The 20,746-nt window shown below is 42.7% G+C and overlaps 1 long non-coding RNA gene across 1 annotated transcript; it reads right to left on the reverse strand.

The window, feature by feature from the left end:
* Positions 1 to 255: 255 nt before the first annotated feature.
* LOC138249181 (uncharacterized) lies at positions 256 to 20,290 on the reverse strand. The gene is made up of 3 exons (XR_011194763.1): positions 20,170 to 20,290; positions 9,955 to 10,009; positions 256 to 502 (listed from the first exon to the last, which is right to left on the reverse strand). It is a non-coding gene; the product is annotated as an uncharacterized lncRNA (long non-coding RNA).
* Between the last annotated feature and the right edge of the window lie 456 nt (positions 20,291 to 20,746).

Consider the following 20,746-nt stretch of genomic DNA (forward strand, 5'->3'; position numbering starts at 1 on the left):
AAATCTGTGCCCTGTATGGACAGAGCTCATTAACGAAAGGGCAAGGACGGGAAAGATTGACAAGGCACGTAATGAAATTGAGATTTTCCTAGCCTTGGTGTCTGAAAGGCTAGATTTTATTAAAGACACGGAGGCGAGTATTATGCAGTCTTTTCTTGCTTTAATTTTAACAGCAGCCAAGTAGAAACTACAGTTCCCAGTGAAAAACAAACTACAAAAGTGACATCATAAAGGAACATCCAATAGGACGTCGAACACCAGTACTAATATCTTAACTGCGAGCAACAAGCCCTCTTTTCTTGATGCGAAACTAAAGAGGAAAAGTAACAAACAAAATGACATAAAAAATAGAAACCAATGTCACAATGTCCATGAAACAATCCCGAAGATGGCGAGTGCAGAGCGAAGTCTGGGAAGAGTGCACGCTGATAGCAGAATCCAATGCTGGTAAAAGTTGTCCATCTAAATCATGAAGAGCCAACGCTGGAAGAGGGAGTTGGCACTGAAATAAAGATACAGGGCGGGTTAGAAACAGTGGCGGGATAATACTCACCTCCATGTCTTTAATATAATCTAGCCTTTCAGACACCAAGGCTAGGAAAATCTCAATTTTTTTACAAGACCGGAGGCTCATATTATGCATGTTCAAAGCATAGCAAGAACTGAATCTGAAACATGAGAAATTGGTTTACAATAAAAAGTTCTAAAAGTACTTTAATTAGACCAATCTGCAGACTTGAGAATATCCTGTAAAGAGGATCCTGCCCAGAAAGCGCGAGAGGCCATAGCCCCTCTAGCAGAATGGGCACCAAAATCCCTACATCAATGCCAGCTAGGGACATGACCCATTTGACCCAACGAGCCAGAGTAGGAGAAGAAACAGGGTTGTGGGGTTTCTGAAAGGAAATAAGTAATTGGGAGGCAGAGGATGATCTCAAATCTGCAGTACGAGTCACATAGCTTTTCAAACAATTTCCAACACACAATTTGGGTTGAGAGGGAAAAAACGGATAATTGACACAAGCTAAATTAGTTTTAGTACGTCTCTTGATCTGAAAAGAAACACCAAGGGGAGAGAAGAAAAAGGAAGTAACATCCAATGCCTTAACATTTAAAACACGTTTGAGAGAGACCAGACACAAAAGCATAGTCAATTTAGCAGAAAGCTGTTTGAGAGAGAGTAAATCATTATCTGGCCAAGTTGTAAGAAATGTTAATACCAAATTAACGTCCCACATAACATTATACTTAGGAGATGGAGGAAAAACACATCTTACTCCCTTTAACAATTGGCAGATGAGAGGATGTTCACCAATTGGTCTGCCATTGATTCTTTGATGTTCAGCAGAGATGGCAGATCTGTAAATATTAATAGTGCGATAGGCCTTACCTTGGGAGGCTAAAGAAGCAAGGAAATTCACAACCAACACTACATCAGCTGAAAAGGGATCTGAATTCCTGTCCATACACCAGCTGCTCCAAAGGGCCCATGTGGATTTGTAGGGTTTGGAGGTACCAGGGGACCTGGCCTGCTGGATGAGTTTAGCAGCATCCTCCAAAATTCCTGGGGTTCTCCAGGACGACCCGAAATCCTCCAAGCTATGAGGAACAAGGAATTGCTGAGAATCAAATGATGTTGTTGGCCTTGGGGATCTAAGAGGAGGTTGGGGAAGTGAGGAAGCCAGACGGGTTGATAGATTGCCAACTCCAATAAAGTTGGATACCAAGGTTGAGCCTACCAGAAAGGAGTTATGAGAACTAGAGTGGACCGTTGTCTGCGTGCTTGTGCAAGGACTCGAGGAATGAGCAGGAAGGGAGGAAAAGCGTAAAGAAGGGATGACGGCCAAGTCTGAAGGAAAGCATCCGTGGCAAGAGCCTGTGGATCTGGCCTCCAACTGAAATAGGAAGGAAGGTGAGAGTTGAGGTGAGAAACAAAAAGGTCTATGGACATTTTGCCAAAGATGGAAGTAAGATGATTGAATATTGAAGGGTGCAATTGCCAATCGCTGGAGTCGTGAAGATGTCTGGAATACCAGTCTGCTACCGTATTCAGCCTGCCTGGCAGATACATTGCCTTGACTGAGATTCGACGAGGAAGACAATACTCCCAAAGATGTTTCGCCAGAGTGGAGAGAATCTTGGACTTGGTACAGCCTAGATGGTTGATATACCTGACGGCGGACAAATTGTCCATCCTTAGAAGGATGGTGCAACTTACTCTGTCCTTTGTAAAGGTGCGGATGGCAAAGGAACCTGCAAGCATCTCTAAACTGTTTATGTGCAAGAAGGACTCCTTCAGAGACCATGCGCCTCCAGTCGAGAACTGACCACATCTTGCGCCCCAACCGGTCCGACTTGCATCGGATTCTAATACAAGATCTGGGGCGGCAGAGAAGATAGTTCTGCCATTCCAGGCGTCTAGATGAGTCAACCACCATAGACGTTCTTCCTTCGATTCGAAATCTAGAACCAAAGGGTCTCAATAAGCGAGACCCTTGTGAAGATGGCAGATCTTGAGCCATTGAAGGGCGCGATAACGTAAAGGACCTGGGAAAATGGCTTGAATAGAGGAAACCAGGAGCCCTACTAGACGAGCTAGAGTTCTGAGAGAGATGTGAGGAAGGGATAAGGATTGACACATTTCTTTCTTGATTAAGGATACCTTGTGTTGAGGAAGCTGAAGCACCGACTGAGTAGTGTCTATGAGAAAACCGAGAAATTCCAAATTCTGAGTTGGAATTAGAACCGACTTCTGAAAGTTGATGAGGAAACCCAAGCTGAGAAAAAGGTTCTGACAAAATTGAAGATGGTCAAGAAGAAGACGTTTGTCTTGTGCCATCAAAAGAAAGTCGTCTAAATAAAGAATCAGACGAACACCGTGAGCGCGGAGAAAGGCCGCCGAGGGCTTGAGAATTTTGGTGAAATACCAAGGAGCGGAAGAAAGACTGAAAGGAAGAACTCTGAACTGGTAAAAAGAGCTTTGCCACTGGAATTGAGGGAATCTCCTGTGTGAGTGATGAATTGGTACCGTGAGGTAAGCATCCTGAAGGTCCAATCTGACCAACCAATCATTCTGAAGCAGAATGTCTCTGAGATGGAGGATAGTTTCCATCTTGAAATGCCGGTAAACCACAAAATTGTTGAAGATCTTTAGGTTTAAAACTAAACAAAATTTCAGATTTTTCTTCTGGACGAGGAAAATGGTGCTGAGGAAACCTGAAGGGTCGAACAGGACAGGTTCTATAGCATGCTTGGCGAGGAGAGACTGGATTTCGTCGTGCAGAAGATCGGTTTGATCTTGGGAAAAAACAAGGGGAAGAGGAAAACGGGATTGAATTGGGGTTTGGTAAAACTCTAATAGGTATCCTTGAATGGATTGAATTATCCAGGGATCTGAAGTGAGAGAAAGCCATGAATTTAGAAATAGAGCCAGTATGCCTCCTCCTGGAGGAAGGCCAGAACTGGAAACACTTACCGGAGGTTTGTTCTCCTTTGTTGGCGTAGCCCCTGTGACGATAGCCTCTTGAGCGACGGGGGTAGAATCTTGGCTTGTTACTGTGTAGTTGTCAAGCTGGTATTGCTGATTGTAGGAGTCTCTGTTCGTATATTGGCCTCTGATGGAGCGGCCGGCAAAGCGACTCCTGCCTTTGCCGGCCCTGGCAAAAACCCGAGATGAGAAGATCTTTTTCATGGAAAGTTGAGCTTTGTCAAGGGAGGCAAAGGTGGACACGTATTTGCCAAGCTCCTTGATAAAAGAATCTCCAAATAATTGGCCCTTAGCTGACGGACCATCATCTTTGGAGGCCAAAGAAGCCAGTTTGGGATCAATTTTCAACAGGAGACTTTTCCTCCTTTCAATGGACAGTTGAGTATTGGCATTGCCCAACATACAAATAGCCTGTTGCGCACAGTTCGAGAGAACCTCAGGGTCTATCGGGATGTTGTCCATTTTGGCCTCCTCCGCCAAATCAAAAATCCTGGTGAGAGGACCCACCAAATCCAGAAGCTTGTCTTGACAACCTGACCAGGCTCTATCGACACCTTTCTTGGGATCCTTGCCAAATTTGGTAAAAAACATGAGCATATTGGGGTCAATAACCGGTGTAGAAGTAATGTTATCAGGTAACGAGGGGCGAGGACATTCTGATTTAAGTTTATTTCGGGTAGCTTTATCAAGAGGGTGGCGTAAAAAGAAGGAGACATAGTCAGCAACATGGTCAGATGGATACCACTCTTTTGAATTTGGATGAACCATTAGGGAAGGGTCAAACATGGGCTCACCAGAATGGTCCACCAAAATATGAGACACAGGGTGAACGTCACCACCGTCACCAGGAGAAGTTTTACGCCTTTTCTCCAGAGGCCCAAACGAAAATGGATCTGAAGATCTGTCCATATCATCAGTATGACTAGGGGAGTCATCATCCTCATCATCAGTGTCTCTCAATTGTGTAATGTGAATTGGAGAAAGAGAGGAACCCGATTTAAACACCTCTCAGGTGGAAGGACCAGAAGAAACGCCTTTTGAAGGTACCGGGAGGGTAGCCGCACGTTTCTTGCCTTTGTTAGAAGGCACTTTAGAAGTGGACATAATCTTAGAAAAGGAGGCTTCCAAATTCTTAGTTATGTCAGACATAGAAACAGCAACTGCTTGCTGAACTGAATCTTTGATAAAAGATTTCAAATTCTCTTGAAAAACCTGGGAATCTTCTTCCTCAGCCATTATAATCAAAAGGGCAATAATAATAAATATATATGTGTCAGAAAATAAAATATATTAAAGATTTGGCAAAAAAATCTGTATTGAAAACTATCTGGTTAAACAGGGGTTAAAACTGTGAGGAGAGGAGAGAAGGAGTGGCTAAAGGGGGGCAGGAGCCCAGAATTTGGGGGCGGTTCCTGAAAACAACAGTCTCTTTTAAGGAAAACGCCTTGAGGATAAAGCTGCGTGCTGGCACTGACCGAAATCTTGAGCCCGAATGAGGAAAAACGAGCGAAAATATGCTCAAAATGAAGTTCAGAGCGAGGGGCTGAATGGACGCGTTATTCAGGTGAGGAATGACGGAGAAAATGCGCGCGCTTGCACGCGCGCTTCTTCAACGGCCGAAAATGACCGTTGAAAGATGCGCTGCACAACGAGAATAGAACGTGCATACAAAGCGTCATAAACAATCTCAAAAACTAAACATTGTCATTAAATATATATAACTAGATTAAAAAAAAACTTATAACAATGTACTTAAACAACATTATGAAGAGAGGAAATGATGATACTTATCTTGACTGCGAGCGCAAGAAAAGAGGGCTTGTTGCTCGCAGTTAAGATATTAGTACTGGTGTTCGACGTCCTATTGGATGTTCCTTTATGATGTCACTTTTGTAGTTTGTTTTTCACTGGGAACTGTAGTTTCTACTTGGCTGCTGTTAAAATTAAAGCAATAAAAGGCTGCATAATATGAGCCTCCGGTCTTGTAATAAAATCTGCCTTAACTGTTCCAAATGTAAAGTGGAATGCGTTTTGCCTTGTGGGAATTTTAGCAGTGTTATTGAATATGCTTGTTTCTGATGTCTTGTTTGTTGTTGGGGTCAACATTCCACTAGGGCTTGGTTTGTAGTTTCAGAGACAGGTGAGTCAACAAAGTTTACTTGATCCGACCACCAGACCGTAGGCTGTTGCTTCCAATTTCCTGCTCTTTCTGTGGTCTCTTCAGCTGCGCAATTTTACCCTCTCATCTCGGAAGGCTATCGAAAGGTGATTAGTCACATCTGAACTTCCCTGAAGTGACAACATGAAGGAACTTATTGTTTATCTTTAGCCAATCAGTTTATTGCATTCCTGACAACATTCAATTGATAACCATTGAAAAAGATCACCATGCTTTTTTTTTAATAAACACCAATAAACGAACAAAAAAGAAAATTTCTTGCCCATTCAGATTGTAAATAACAGAAGTTAAACAATGTTTTTGCCTGTAAAATTTAGCAAGGATGTTGTTCAAAGCTAAGGAGAGCTTTAGGTTGGAACTTGCAAGGCACTTAAAAGCCTACTTGAATGTTTAGCAAATTACTAGATCTGATTTAGTGCAAATAAATGTAATGAATACTGATAATTATTGAGTCCCGACATATAACCTTAATTATTTCCAAATTCTATTAGATGTAATGAATGCTATTAATTATTGAGTCCCGACATATAACCTTAATTATTTTCAAATTCTAATATAAACAGTACATTCATGCCTTCACACTAATGAAAATAAACTGTTAATGAGAGAAGAGAAAATATGTATTGTAGTTCTAAAACAAAAAGCACATCATGATGCAGGAATCAACGTTACTATTAGTTTTATGGAATGGTAAGCATGCCCAACTTTGATGACCATAATTAACTTTTTTCGTGTTTTCTGCAAATTCCAGCAGGCGATTAAACCAGCATCGCTCTTCAGTGCCTAAAAACAGCTTAAGTCAAATTAATGTGTCCATGCATATGGGTCATAGTTTGCATAAAAGGAACAAATTATATTGTGTAATTTAGCCCGCCATGATGTAAATAGACGATAAATATATTTTACGATTGTTACGCAAAAATCTAATGCATAAACATGGCCTCAAATTTATTTTACATATGCGAAGGAACAAACCAACGTAATTGTTCGCTTTTTTCACCTTTACTTAACAGGCTACCTTTTCAATGCACATTTTTCACCAACTTCCAAAAATGACACTTTTCAGGAGGAAAAAAAGTCATTTGTAGGCGGTTTCTGTGGACTCCTTTGCCTCTTGGTATATTGGTTTCATGTGACTTGTTCATAAGTTTTGCTCGTTTTGCCCACAACAGGGATATTGTCAGTATTCCTTCCTGGAAAAACACCCTATTCACTCGGACAAAAGCAGCATGTGAAATGAGAGTAGCAGGGTCACTCCTTCTCTGTTCCAACTCAGTAGAATAGCACTCTAATGTCTGACCCTCTCTCAGGTTGAAGGGAGTGGGTCATTTGGGAGGGTGCTTGATCGTTGTCTCAGGGGCTCATGGAGCAGGTGGAATAGCCCGGAGATGACTTATGGTTAAGAATAAATAGTGCGGTGACAGTAACTGCAACCTGTGTACTAGCGTTATTTCTTACCCTGACCTGGTCCGAGGCCCTCCGAGTGCACCACTACACTGGCAATGAGAGCGGTACTTCGACCACGTCCCTTCTAGCCCGCTTGCCCCTGCACCACTGACATCGGATTGGCAGCGGCATGCCGGTGAAAACTACACTACACAATGATGCTGCAATGCTTGCAGAGCCCTGTGGCCTCCTGGAAGGCTCGTCTGCTCCTGACTGGGTGTTTCCCCTTTGCAGCAGTGCCACGTGATCCTGTCCCTTACGTGACTCCAGGTCTTCCGGCCAGAGAGTGGAGGTACTGACTGAGCTCACGCGCCTGTCCACCCATCCTGGCCCATTTTGTACTGTGATGGCAGTGCTTTGTATACGAGGTGGACAGAGGAGGCTAACAGGTGCACACCAGCCCACAGAGTCTGGGTCCACCATCGCAGGAGGTCACAGCTGCAGTTTTGGCAGGAGTAAAGGATGATGAGCACACCATCTCACCTGGCCTTTAGGACAGCCACCGTTTTGCATTGCCAGTTGCTGCCACACCCCAAGTGAACCTTCTAGTGGCCCAACAGTAAGTGACACCACGAACCCTGCACCACTCCTGGAACCTACAGTGGGCATTCTAGCCGTGGAGCCATTTGTGATCTCTTGGCTCCCCTCAACATAGTGCCCAAGTAGAAGTTGTGGGTGGAGAGGCTGGACTTGTACTTCACAGCCACAGGAGTTTCTATGCAAAGAGTCCTGGTGCTACACCCGTCAGGAACAGACATACACAAACTGTTGCACACCCTTACAGAACCTGGGGCTCCCTCACACATATTCCACAATGAACAGCTGGATGGCAGAGGAATCCATATAGTACACTTTGCACTGTGAGTGCACACTAACCAACTGGATGATCTCCTGGAGGATTTCTGAAATCACTTCAAAGGCATAGGGTGCCTGAAGAATCCGACTGTGACCCTAGATAAAGAGTTGTCAGTTCAGCCTGTGGCTCAGCAACACCATTGCATCCCCTGCCTCCTAGACCAAAAATGAAAGCAGAAATAAAAAAAAGTCTAGAGAAGGTTGATATCATCAAAAGGGTTAAAGTGCCGATAAAATGGGTGTCCTCAGTCATTGTCACCAAGAAGCTCAAGAAGCCAGAGAAAGTGAGAATATACGTCGACATGAGGATCCTGAACATAGCCATCAAGAACGAGTCACACCTTAACCCAACAGATGTTGATATTGTCAGTGAACTGAGAGGAGATGGGTGGTTTTCTAAAATGGACCTCTAGTGTGGTTCTCACCAGATACTGCTACACCTGTAATGTCCATTTAGAGTTATCACCTAAGGGTAATAAAACAGTTCTTTCAGGCCTCTTATCTCAAAGGCTGCCTTCAGGAATGAGATCCAGGAAGCTGGGCAATCCCATCCACAGATAACCAATCATAAACACAGGATCTGACCAAGGCTGCCTCTGGATTTCCCCAGATCTTAACCAACAACAAAAGTGGTGCAAGACCCACCTGAACTTCCAAAAAAGAGACGCCTAGTTCCTTGTGTCAAAACAGAATGGTAGTCCCTGAGGGAACCACGAGTAGCCTCCATGTGAAATGGTTTTCTACATGTTTGAGGATTGTTCCATTTGTATACCACCATGAACCCACTCCGTAAAGCACCACAGAAATACATTTACTTTTGTACAAATTAATCATCTCTCTGATGGGTTTTTGTCCCAACCTATGTGTAAATCTGAAAAGTGCCTCCATATTCCTACTAAGTTGTTGTGGCCTTGCAATCAAAAAGTAAATTCAGTTTAAAAGAGGGACTAAAAATAATCCCAAACTAATTAAAATCTTTCACCTTCTCAAGAGCTGTTTTCCCCTTAGCAAAGGATTTCAACATTATACGAGGAGAAAGAGTCCAATAAGACCTGTAAGCTGTTTGCTGTGTGGTCAATCAACATGGCGTCATCTGCATGCAGGAAAATTGAGATGGATTGCTTACCAATCCATAGTTTGTCCTTTCTTACCTCAGATAGATGCTTAGAAATCCCGTTTATGTAAAGGAGAAAAAAATGGAGCTAAAATACAGCCCTGTCTCACCCCCCATAGATCTGTAAGCCATAATGAATACTGACAGTTAAATCCTGATTTAGACATTTAATTAGTGCGAGGAGTTCAGTCTCCACCCCTATACTTTCCATCAGGGCCCCGAGTTTTGAATGATTGACCAGGTCAAAAGCGCTAGCTAAATCAATAAACAGCAGATGCAGGTTTCGTTTTTCAGCCATTGCATATTTTCCCGCTATCCGATAAAGGTTTAGACACAGGTCTACAGTGCCAGTACCTGGTCTAAAGGCAAATTGCACATTGGACAAGATATTATTTTCAGTGACCCATGATTCCAGTTGGGACGGAAGAACTCTACCTAAAATCTTCATGCTAGAATTTAACAGCACAATTGGTCTACAACATGATGGTAAGTGCTGATCCCCCCCGTGATCAAAAGGAACATATGACTGAAATTGTGCCTTGGCCTTTTCTTTCTGACCTGAAACTTAAAGGACACACTTTTCATCCTTTCTCAGGTTTCCTCTTGCCCATTTAAGCCCATTCCACTGGAGACTGAGGAAGTGTGGCTTGGTCATTGGCCCCGGAGGCAGGACCAATACAAAAGTGCACATGAAAACCCTGAAGGCTTGTTACCGCCAGAGGAAGAGTTGCGAGGACACGGAATGCCGGAAAAAGCCCCAGAAGACGACAAAGAAGATTACAGAAAGATAGAGACTGCTAGCCTACCGTGTGGTAACAGGACAACGGAGACCATAAAGACAACAAAGTACTACATATGAATGAGATAACTTACCTGCATTACTCTTCTTTGTTCCAAGAAACCGGTGAGTAGACTCTGGGCCTAGGACCTGCAAAAGAAGAAAGTAAGAGAGATTAAACCTGAGGAAGCCCACCTACATATCATAAGACTGTGAAATCTTGATAATAAATATGTCTTGCAAACCTATTCTACTTCTCTTGACCCCTTGTTATACCACCTGGATGCTAATTCCCTACCCCCTCTTTTTCTAAATCAGAACAATTGTAGCTGGTCTCCAGGAATTGGGTATTTGGCCCATCACAGAGCTCCTGCATACGTAAATTAACAGGGATGCCCAAAGGTCACTATTGTATTTAAAGATGTCTTCAGGGATTCCATCACGGCCTGGCGCTTTCCCAAGTGCATATTTCCTAATGGCGCTAACCAATTCATTGATTTCTATTACGAAAGGATGGTCCTCGGTCCTTGTAACAGGCAAATTATTTTCATTCACTGGAGGTGTGGATAATAATTAGCTACACTCAGAATGAACAAGTTCTGTAAAATGAGCCACCCATAAATCTGCTGGGATCAGTAATTCAAACCTGAGGGCATCTCATTCTATGAAAAACAGGTAATAAATTATTTCCCAAAATGAGGTATTGTTTCTCACCCTGACAGCCACTGAAAGATCCTCTCATGCTTAAGTTCGTATCTCTTTCATTCTTTCACCCACAATGCATTTATATAACCTTCTTGCAGCTCCAACATCATCTGGAGACCGTGGGTGTTTATTTAGTGTTGCCTTTTACTGTTTATGCAACAATGTACAGGTTAAATTGAACAATCTATGTGTGTTGCCCCTCAAGGGAGAGTTTTCTTGAAGTCAATTTAACTGAATTAGATCTACATATAATATCAAAACCCTCCAAGATAGAATACGCCGATGCATTGTCTGATAGGCAATTCAAAACAATAACCATATTCTCAGACACGATCTGACTATTAAAGGCCTCCGGGTCCACCTTAGCCCATTTAATGTTGATACTCCTTTTCTTAAAGTACTCTATGTTGCACCATTTATTCTTTGTGGGCTTTGTTATCTGATGATTTAGCACTAAAATTAAAGGATTATGATCACTCTTGCACTTTGTAATGATATTGAAGTCGGAAAGACATAAAACATACTCAGATGACATGAAAATTAAATCTATGGTGCTCCCTCTAGCACTACCCATAACAGATGGGAATTTATATTTCTCTTTGTCAACAATATTGCATGCCAAAATAAGATCATACTTCAAGATGAAAGAATTTAGGGACTCCCCATATGAAGTATGCTTAAATCAGTGAGGTTTTCCTTATTTTGGTTCATACCAAACCACATTTGGGAAGCTACATATCCTTCTCCCACTATGGCAACATGATGTGATATTAAAGTCACATACCCAGATTACAACTGTTTTATGTTTGGCTACTAAATACAAAGAATCCAGATAATCCTGAAATGTCTGTATGGCAACAGTGAAATGCTGGTTAAAAGAATTATAATAAATATATACCAACATGATGTCATACTCAATTGGGAGGGCTAGCATAGTTAACCAAAAAAAGGAGGAGGACCAAACTTTTGTGACCTTAGATGCTGGAATTTTATCTGATATAAAAGTTGCAAGACCACCCTTAGCCCTTTCCGCTGGCAAAGCAAGGGCTGGTTCAAAGAAGGCGTAATACCAACCTATGTGAAAGTCCTCAGTCATCCATGTTTCCTGGCAACAGAGAATATCCTCCGAGTTTAAAAAGTCAATCCAGTCAGGATTATGAGCATTTGAGCATGCGTCTGCAATGTTCAATGAAATAAGACTCCAGCCATAGTTTTTAAGGAAGTGCTGGCCTTTCCACTCCAAGGCCAGCATTAGGAGAAGGGTATTGACTAGGATTGGGGTCTTGGGCAGGAAGTCAATCCAATTAGTGCAGCTGTGCAATGGGCAAGAATCTATTGGAAATAGTCACAGTACAGGAGGGGATCATGGGGGCTGGGACTATTCTGCTTGATGGCCTGTAAAAAAAAAAAAAAAACAGCAAAAGTGCTTCAATTTACTTATGAGGTAGCCCAGATAAGCTAAGCCTAGACAGAATATCTGTTGTCATCACCTTGTCTTTGAAGTTGACAATAAAATTGTTACTGTCCAGTTTTGGGGTGCTGATGATCTGGCTATGTATCAGCACTTGGCCTCTGGCCTACCATTTGTCCAATGCACCACTTTATTCATCAGATGGTCATATTTCTCCCTCATATCCTGCCTCAGGGTCGGAACACCTTTCAACACCATCACGAGGCTGTTGCTTGGGGAGGTAATTGCTGTTCTGGAAGCTTTGCAGGGTCTTGACGACAACAATGGCTATTACTTCACAGGCCACGGGGTCCTATGGTTTGATCTGAAACCCTATCTCTCCCATTTGAATTTCTTTGTGGTCTGTAAACTTTATCCAGGGGTTCACTTCTTGCTCCTCCTTAAAAATGATTGGCCTCACCAGAAGAAGAAATAATATACTCCCCTGGAGCTTGTAGCCCTCTTGATGGCATTGGGTTCAAGAACAGGCCAATCAGTCCGGAAAGCAAAGGACCAGCCGATCGCCCCTCAGGAAAGGCTAGGTTCAAATTAGACACTTTTTCCTCAATTTACGCTAAACTGGTCAAAATGGGGTGCATGGCATCCATTTAGAGATGTTAGGACACCCCTTGGAGATCAACTAGTGAAGCTGATTTTTCCCCTCCAATCAACAAATTGTTATTGTCTATTTCTTGTCATGGGCTATGCGGGCATTTTGACTGCCCGGGATGCTGTATTTTAGATTTTGATCACCCCTCTGCCCCCTCTTCCTCTTCCCTAGTTGGCACATCGCTTTTCCCTCTTTGCCTGGAGAGTGGTTGAGGGCTTGCAGCCCTTCCAAATGATCAGTATGCTCTATACCAGAAGAAATGTTAAGGATGTCTGAAATCTCTACAGAATCATTGTTTTTATCTCTTATAGTCTGAGTTGGACATTTATTGACTGTAATACCATCATGTGGCTCCTGCAAGATGTGTAGGACAGAGGAGGATGACAAGGATAGGTGCCTCTCAGCCAGGTCAGTCTCCTTGCTTATCACCCCTACTGCCTGCTGCAGCAAACTATCCAAGGTGGTGCCAGAAGTAGGAGCGTTATTTTATGTTTCCCCATAATGAATCCACTGAAATATACCAAATACTAAAAATACCAAATGATGTAATAAGGGAACACCTTAAAATGCTGTTGAAAGAGGGAGGGCCCATCCCAGCTTCTTCTGGGAGATGACGGGCAAAGATGGGCCTGTCTGGGGCCTGTCTTCACCTGGGTGAATGCCTGGCATATGCCACACATGTCCCGTGGTGCGGGATATGGTGTGCACTTAAGAGCGCTAGTGAATGTCTGGTCCCCTGCCTTTGGCCTTGGTGCGTGCTAGGGATGTAGTCCCCTTCTCAGCAACAAAAGCAAGAGCAGCCAGAAATGAGGTATGTGGGCAGGGAACTGCTGCTGAAGTAGCCCGCACTGTGGGATATGGCGTCGCTTAAGAGCGCGAGTAAATGTCAGCCGTTTTCGAGAAAATGGCATTCAAAACAATTTTTGGGTCAGGTTTAAAGGGATGCAAATGTGGTACATCTGAATGGTTGGCCCTGGGAGAGTCCGACACTACTGAAATGTACAACAAATAGGGCGTTTTGTGTGCTGAAGGATCTTTTTTCCTGTCACCCATTTCAACACTGTGAGGGGAACTTGGGGTTTTCTGAATTTCACTTACAGTAGATTAACTATTATAGATGCCTTCTTTTTGGTTTGCCAACATCCAGAGAAGAGACTGTCCATTCCCTAGCTGTCAATTTGACTGCAGCTACTCATCCAACTCTTGGCCTTGGCCTTCATGAAAGGACTCCTGTCCGTTGTGGCTCCTCTGACCGCAGCCCATCCACCTAGTACTTCTTTTCCCCTGGTCCTGTGTTCACTCCTCTAGTTCTCTCAGTCTTGTATTGAGACTTGAACACCCCCTCATGCATGAGAAGCTAGCGCTGCATCCTCCTTTAGTGGTGCATCTGATTACTTTTCTCATCATTCTCATTCTCATCTTCTCCCTGTCCAAAATTGTCCTTGCTCATTTCCAACTGCTTTCTTTTGTCCTCTCCTTCTGTTCTGCACAGCTCACACTTAGTTACTTTTACTTCCAGCTTGTCCTAGACCCTCAGTCCCCAAGTAGAGACCAGTTCCAGTGCAAGTGTGAATCACCTGAACCATCCTGTCCTCTACCATTCCTACTCTTCTGGTGTTTTCTGCCTTGACAGGTGCACCCTGATATTACACCAGATTCCATGCACCCAATTGGCATGCATTCATTATCAGGCCACGGGGTCAGAAGTCCTCCATAATAACTCTTGGGACTTTGACAGATGGAATTATTTTGAGTTCCAGATGGGAAACTATCTTTTGAGGGACTATGCATAGGACTGGTCAGTTATAGTGACCTAATACTGTACTGGTTTGGTGACAGATACTGTCGAGGAAAGTAGATCTCATGCTGTGCATACAAATCTCACTCTGCATGTCCATGCTGGTCTCAAGGATTTGGGGTAACTTTATTCATCACCCTTTTTAAGCCCACAACTGGAAATTACACTGTATCACAATACGAAACAAGACTGAGTGGGCTACTACTGACTGCAGCAGCGGCCCGTCCATATGGGTTGAGGGGCCACATCCCCTACCTTTTTCCTGACATGAAGAGTATATGTCAGGCTGAACAAAAGTCAGCCTGACAGATATTCTTCTGGTTCAGGTCAGGCAGCCAGGAGCTGGACATGCGCTAAATGCACGGATTCATGGCTGCCTGAGCTGAATTTTGCTGGGCTGAAGAAGTCACAGACCTGTTTGCATTACCTCTTGACCCTGGCAAAGGTGCCTTGAGGCCCTCCCTCTCATGATGAGGGGGATCATCACTGATTGCTTTGGACCTGGGCACTTCAGTTTTAAGCCCTGAAGCAGCAGGGACAAGTGTCAATCAGTGATACCTTGTTACAGAGTGAGGTGGGGTCCGCAGTCTTACTGACCCCATCCAACTTAGTGAAAAGATTGGGATTGCTGCCTTCCCTCATTGGCTTAGGTCAGCCAATGAGGGAGGCCAGCAGTCCCAACCCTCCTGGGACCTCCGAGGCTCCTCTGTCGGAGCTGCTGAAGTAAGTTTTATTTTTTTTATGTTTGGTTTGTGCGTGCATGTACGAATGTATGTGTATTTGTTAGTGAGTGTTGTGAATAGGTTTGTGAGTGCGTGAGTGAATGAATGGGTGTTAGTGAGGTATATGTGTGCATGTGTAACCTCCCCCCTCTCCCACCCCATCCCTCGTAAAGTTAGCAGCCATCACTGACTGGTTGACATAACCTCACAACTCTAGACGTAGTGTAGCCCTGAATAGAAAACATTGTTTACTGTTTTATGTGACACTGTGGTAGGGCGCATGTGAATAAATGCTGATTAACAGAAAACTGAAGCTCATTACACCTAGTAATGCTAACAAACATGAGATTTTCTTCCACTCAATGCTCTTGAGTCCATGCTATTTTCCCCTGTATTATTTGTAGTTGTACGTTTCTTCTTTATATACCCAAATCTAAAAATGCAAAATGCTAATTGGAATTGCCCATAAAAGTTAGCCTTGGTGGTGTTTTGCATGTTTTACAATGGAGGATCCAAGAGCTATGGAGCAGACTACAGAAAATTTCAAAAAGTGCTTATGGTGCTGCTAACGCTTCCCATGCCATGTGTGTCATTTTCATCCAGCTATTTTTTTGACACCACTATAGGACATTCTTTACTTTTCAAATCTACTTGGCCCTTAAAACACAAGCATGCAATGCTATGCGTTGTTGTGCAAGTAGATTAGGTTGGCTGATAGGGTGAATTAGCCCATCAGTTCTTTGTTAACTACTATTGGGCTACCTTGATCAAGGTACTAACTGTGGGACCTATTTATAAAGACATTTTAGAGGTTGTAAAGTAGTACTCCTATAGTACTCTTTTACATACTCTTCCATGCCTTTGTGAATTGGCCCCAACGCACATACATTTTGAATAAAACAGAATAATTCTGGAAATATTCATATATTATTCAGACAAAGAGAAAGGACTGTGTAGTCTTTGCAATTTTATTATTAGTGAGTTGAAAGTTTAGCAACTGCTTATCGCACTAAGGGCCAGATGTACGAAAAAAGTGGTTTGCTATTTCCTAATAGGGAATTTTTGTGTTCGCTATTAGGAAATCATAAACTATGATTTACTATAGAGTCCCAAACACTGCTTGCGATTTCCAAGTGGGTCCCAAGGGACCTGCCTCCTTAATATTCATGAGGCAAGTCGCAATTTGCAACCCATTTGGGAATGGCCACAATCACAGGGTTGGCGGCCTGCTGGGGTCAGCAGACCAGCAAGTCTGATTGCTTTTACAACAAAGCACATTTTTTTTGTAATGTATCCCGTTTTCCTAAACAGAAAACAGAATACATTACAAAAATGAAAAGCCTGCTCTTAAAAAATATTTGCACCCACATTCACAAAGAGTAAGGGGTCCCCTGGGGACTTCTTCTAGTTTGTGAATGGGTTACCACCCTCTCTACGAGTCAGTAAAATATGAATGTTTTGCAACCGCATTCCGGTCGCAAAATATTCATACATTGCAGTGCTATTCGTATTAGGAAGGGGTGCCCTGAGCATGCCCCTTCCAAATATCGAATGGCAAAAGCAAACTGTGAATCAGTAACAAGTTACCATCACATTTTTCCTTTTGTACATAGGAAAAACATTTTTCCAGTTGTAAACAGCACAATTGGCCGTTTGTGACTGGAAAGACGCTTCATACATCTGCCACTAAAATCTTTGTCTAGGTAAATACCAAGTACTTTCCCCTTACTAAGTTCTGGCCTGTTTGACTTGCCAAAATGTAACAAAAGTTGTTAACTTTCTCAAACCTCGTAATTACGAAGTGTAATAATCTGTATACTACTTGTAACTGTGATTCGTGTGACACACATTTTTACAGGGATTAAAATCCAATAGGCCAGTTGAGATCATGCACTAAGAATATTCCCTCACCCTTTCCTGTTATGAATGGAGAACTACAGGTACTCTAGGGCAAGTATTTGTGTTCTGTGCCTGTCGACGTGTGGCTTTAACAAAATGTGCTCCCTATTTTTCTCCCTCTCATGTTCCTTTCAGTCTAATTTCCGTATCTCTCATTGCTCTAACCATGTTCTAACACATGTTACAGATTCTTTTTGTGAAATTTGCTCTCAAGAACATTCCATCCCTCTTGCTTGTAAAACATAAAATCACCCGACCTAGTTGCTTCCCATGACAGTCTCTTTTGCCTTTCCTTGAAAGTCCAGCACTGCCCCATGGTGCTGGAAATATGATTTGCTTTATTCTTTCGAATTGTTCTTGTGACTCTTCACAAAAAAGTGAGAAGTTTTGATAATATGGAATTAACGCAATTGCTAATTTCTATTTATTCAATATGTAGAAACCTTTGGGTCTTGCTTAGGAAGGAGTTAAAAGTATTAATACCAATTCATCTGCTGGTTCTTATCCATAGCGTGGCTGGCCTCTAGGCAGATGATGAATGACTGTCTCAATAAGGCAGTGCTTAATTTGAGCAGGGGTGAGCCGGCACTTATATTTCAGTACAACACTTATTTTTCCTGCTTAGACATTCCCCTGAGACCAAGAGAGAGAAACACACATAAAAGGGAAAGGACGAGGAAGTGAAAGACTGAAAAAACCTCAGTAGGCGAGGATGCAGGTACTTGCACCAGTGAGATAAAAGTGAAAGGGTGTGGTAGTGCATTAAAGAGACATGAGGTAAATTCAAGACTGCGTAGCCTTCCTATTCGGCCATCTGACATTTTGACATTTTAACAGTGAATTCCCCCTCCCCCCTGGCTTCCGAGCTGAGCTTTAAGCACTAGCACACAGTATTTTACAAATTAAGTGCTGAAATACAGTGAGCACATGCCCTGTGTACTACGCTGAAATACACACTTATTTGGATTTTCTAACTTCTCCATTAATAGTTTCATTGGGGACCTAGTTATGACACTCTGCATGCAGTTGTGATTAACGGTGAGTGGAAAATGGAAAGTTGAAATCAGTACATCCATTTCCAGGGTACCTTTGTTCTGAGCCTACATCACACACACGCACACTCACACTCGCACACACCCATATCCTCTCTTGGTTCATTCGTCGTGTATTAAATATTCTTTGTGGGTCCTCTACTCTCTGTGAAAACCCCATCATGCTCCAGCTGATAAACTGACTCTTTCATCCCTGCATTCAGTTAAGTCTTTTCTTTCATCCACTGACTTTCACCTTTCTGATCAAGCCTTTTGCAGTTCTTGAACTGATTCTCGGAATGTCACTCACCCCGCTCTACCTCAAACCACTCGGACTCCTATGAACGGAATTTTTCATGCTGCTCATTAGCTAGTTGTGGGCACCTAGAAATGAAAACGTATCACCTCATTTCTAAAGCAGCCTAATCCGCTATGCCTTAAAAGAGCTGCAGTTCAAGGTCACTCACTTGAAGATCTTTAGTTATCTGGCCTCCAATTTCAAGATAACATGGATCTGACTTGGTTTCTGAAGCAGAGAACAACTCTGTTTTTTAGAGCCTTATGTTCTTCAACAGTTCTTGCTTTTTGTCCCCTTCTGGAATGCCCGTCCCACAGCTATTAGTTCTCTTACTCTTTTGTTGTCATTCAATTTCATTTTATTGTTAACTGAAAATCTATTTCCGTAAATTTTTTGGGTATTTGATTTGCTGCTATATGTATTTTAATTACCTGTCTTGGTGATTATGCCTTTTAAATATTAGCATGACTAGGTAAAGTATATTCAGATGCAGAATGTCAATTATTTATGGTTGTGCAGATGTCAATTGCACCTTACGATCTTTGCCATTTCAAAAGAATTACCTTTAGAGATATAAGTGACTAGTTAAACTGAAAACGAGATCTGGGGCCTGTTGGCAAAGCAGATGAAAAACTACTGTCAAGTCGAATCGATTAGGTACTGGGGTGTATCAGCTGCTGACTGTGTGAGGGGAGATAAGCCTCTCAGTATCAGATGTGGGGTAGGGGCAATGGGACCAGATGATCTGTGGAGGTCTTCTAAGTACTGGGTCTGCCAGGAGTCGGAGCGCAGGCGCCCCAGCTGTGGGACCGGGGGGGGGAGGGGTTGAATTAAAGGCCTATTGAGAGCGTGAGGAAGGTGGGGGCTGTGCCAGGCCACGTAGGGGTGAGGAGCTGAATGTGGGGCTTGTGCACGGTGGACGTTCTAACAGAGGAAGTCCCTGTGCACTGAACAGCAGAGCTACCCCGGACTAGATGGAGAGATCAGAGTCTACCTGATTGAAATGTTTCTAACAGACTTTGGGCCTTCCTCCGCCTTCACTCTGTCCTTGTCTCTACTATTTTCATGGGATCATTTACGGTGGGGTTACACCTTATTTGATGGTTAAGGACCCCTTCTCGTTTTGATCACAAAAAAATGTTCAGTTTAATGTCTGAACGTACGCCAAACTATTTTACTGAATATAATCTGAAAAGCAGTTGGGTGTAAGGTCCTTTAAAACAGAGCGCTGGAATACAAAATGAAAATACAGTTCATTTATATTTCACAGTGCACCATTTTAACCAATTAAAAGTAATTATATAGAGCTATTTTGTTCTTGGTTTTCCAGGTTTCTTTTTTGTGGTTCATTTATTCCATGTAAGCTCATTGCGCACCTATCTGCCTGCCAACAAGTGTTTTACCTTATCGTGATGCACTCGTGACTGTGAATAGATTGGTAGTTATGCGAAACTGAGATTTAGGTGAGGAAAAGACAATGTACTCGTAGGCACGTAGCTATTAAAATATCCGAGTATGTTTTGGTGCAGACACAGCAAACTGTGTAGTACTGCACACAAGAAATTAAAATGGTGTTTTATATTCTTCTGAAGAAACATGAAGGTGACAAAGTACGGAGAAGACTTGAAAAGTGGTCCCTAATCAAAAAAATAAAGTGAAAAGTTGTAATATTTAGAAAAGGGTCTCAGGATAAGAAGGAGAGGGTGTATGTTATGGGGATGGAAACATCATAATAAGTAAAGTAGGTATGTACGCTATTCACTTCGGGTACATGTTAAGGTAACGTAGAACTCCTACCTGAAGGTTGTCACAGCTGTAAGATCTAGGCGGCGTAAAGTTGTTTTTGTCACTGGGTTGGTTTATGTCTCCTTCTGCTAGTTGTTGCTCACCGCCCGAGGCAAAACAAGCAGTCCAAGCGTCCCACTCTGCAAGTGAGCTCAGTTCCTCCTCCTACCCAAGAACAGCAAAGCAATGTGGCCTGGGAGATGTAGTTGTTGCTCCTCCTCCCAGGGAATATGAGCAGACCAAAATGACTTATAATGCAAGTAGTACAAGATCAAGCGGTAGTATACCCGACATCTTTTTTCAGATGGTGGTGTTGCTAGATATTTTAATAAAATCAAATGCATTAAAATACTAATCGGTATGAGTGGATTTTAGGCCTAGCTAAACAATGCATTTTAAACGTGAATTTTCCTTTCTGAGCTGTGCGTGACCTGCACTTTTAACGTTAACAAATTCCAAACTGCTATAGCTCAGCTGAAATGGTTATTTCGAGACTGCATAACTTGCATGACACAAACGTTCTATGCTGGGGAAGAAATGTTGCATTTTGTATTCTTTTTAACAGCTTGACCTGCATTGGAATCTCTAG

The sequence above is a fragment of the Pleurodeles waltl genome, chromosome 8 (assembly GCF_031143425.1).
Source record: "Pleurodeles waltl isolate 20211129_DDA chromosome 8, aPleWal1.hap1.20221129, whole genome shotgun sequence".
In the NCBI taxonomy this organism is placed as follows: Eukaryota; Metazoa; Chordata; class Amphibia; order Caudata; family Salamandridae; genus Pleurodeles; species Pleurodeles waltl.